We start from the raw sequence: 1,882 nt of genomic DNA, 5'->3' as shown, positions 1-1,882 counted from the left end.
TGGCACTGGCGATACACGCTCCGTATTGCCGACAGCTCGCAAAAAGTCTAGATGTATTACAGCTGAACCACTGTGGCTGCAATCTGAAACCCCTAGTTTCCCTTTAAGAAACGTACTGTTGAGATGTCTAAATTACTCAGCAGTTTAACGAGCTGCTGAAGGACCAGGTGGACTTGACTCTCGGGAATGCAGGTGCGGCACCTTTCAGCGATCAGCGAAGGTCAGCCATTACCATTGCCGGAAAAGAGGTCGGTTCGGAAGACTTCAAGCCAGACTAAATCGAAGGGCGATGAAGCATCCTTTACCCGGCATCTTCTTCGCGAAAGGCCAATTACTTGAAAACAAGATGCATTACGTAAGCGCAACATTGCAGTTTCGGAGGGAAATGAGGGGTTGCTGTCTTCTCTGTTTCATGGAAACATGGTTCAGTTCGGTGGAACAGACGGAAGGATTCTCGATCCACCGTTCGGAGAAGATAAGAAGGTATTGTGGTGCTGGGGTTGGGGGGCGGTGGAACGGCGGTGTTGTTTCATGACTAACTCTTCATGCTCTCCGTATATAGCTGTCTTGCCGCACCCTTGCTCCCCCAATCACAACATCCAATGATTGAATTCTGTCGGTGCTGCTTACCGAGAGGGTTCTCCTCATTGATCCGGACAGCACTTCACATACCGCCAGAGGAGATGTTAAGCAAGCATACCATGTACTGAGTGCCGCGACCAGCAAACAAGGAACTGCCTACCCTGAGGACTTTCAAATCATTGCGGATTTTCTATCAAGCTTATTTAAAGAATTCTAGGCTTATTTATCATCAGCACGTCATCCTCAGTACCAGGGGCTCCCGCACACTCGACCACGTTTAGAGCACGATCAGGAAAAGCCCAGCATTCCACCCCGAGACCATATTTCGGGCATTCTGAACTTCTGGTTTTCTTTCTCCTACCTCCACCCAGGCACCAGATGTGTCGGCGACAATGTCACGGGAATCGGGGGCCGTCTACTGAACTGTTTCGAGGCAAGGACAGAAACAAAAATGAACCAGTGCTAATAAGATAATCTAAATGTCACAATCTTTATAAAGACACCGGAGAACGAGTGTTTCCCACCGATTCATACAGTCCAGAGTGTTCCTTAACCTGAAGCACTGGGTGAACAAGAGATCTGCAAAGTGCTGAGCAGTAGATTCGTGACAATATTTATCACATTTATTCATTATTATTCATGTATAGGTTTTGTTTCATATTTTGCTGGTTTGGTAGTTGTCTATTGCTGTAGTCAGAAATTTATCAGATTCCCTGGTGGTCTAGTGGTTAGGATTCGGCGCTCTCACCGCCGCGGCCCGGGTTTGATTCCCGGTCAGGGAATTAAGATATTACCTGCTGTAATTTAATGTGCTTATTTTAAATTATTTTGTGTATTAATTTGCTTCCACAACAACCCGATTCCTGTCTATGCTTAACTTGCATCCGCCTGATTCAGCACCATAAAACCACAAAATATATGAGCAGAAGATGACATTGAGAAAAATATCGCAGGTGCAGTCTCAATAAAGCTGGAAATAACTGTGCGAGGTCTTACAGACAATAACTTGCAATCGATACAATGTAGATTTGATCTTCTTCACTCCTCACTGCACCTCAATCCACGCAGCGATGCTGTCTCTGTGTAGAAGAGGGTGACCATACATTTCCCATATTGGACTCTGGTCCTACTCACTCAGTTTGCCGACATCACCTTGACTCATCTGCCCGGGGTCATCACTGCTCAAATCTCAGTGAGTATTGTCAGGTCCGGTCGGGTTTATTGCCGTGTGCACAGGGACGGTGAGGGACAGGTACAATGAAACACTTGCAGCGTCATTGCAGGCTCGAAAAGACAGACA

General features: G+C 46.6%; 1 non-coding gene across 1 annotated transcript; it reads left to right on the top strand.

Annotated features, from left to right (window-relative positions):
• The first annotated feature begins 1,292 nt into the window (after window positions 1-1,292).
• Window positions 1,293-1,364, top strand: trnae-cuc (transfer RNA glutamic acid (anticodon CUC)). Its single transcript has one exon. It is a non-coding gene; the product is annotated as a tRNA-Glu (tRNA).
• Window positions 1,365-1,882: the final 518 nt, after the last annotated feature.

Source organism: Hemitrygon akajei, unplaced genomic scaffold (genome assembly GCF_048418815.1).
Source record: "Hemitrygon akajei unplaced genomic scaffold, sHemAka1.3 Scf000121, whole genome shotgun sequence".
Lineage (NCBI taxonomy): Eukaryota > Metazoa > Chordata > Chondrichthyes > Myliobatiformes > Dasyatidae > Hemitrygon > Hemitrygon akajei.
This window is presented reverse-complemented; position numbering and strand designations above follow the sequence as displayed.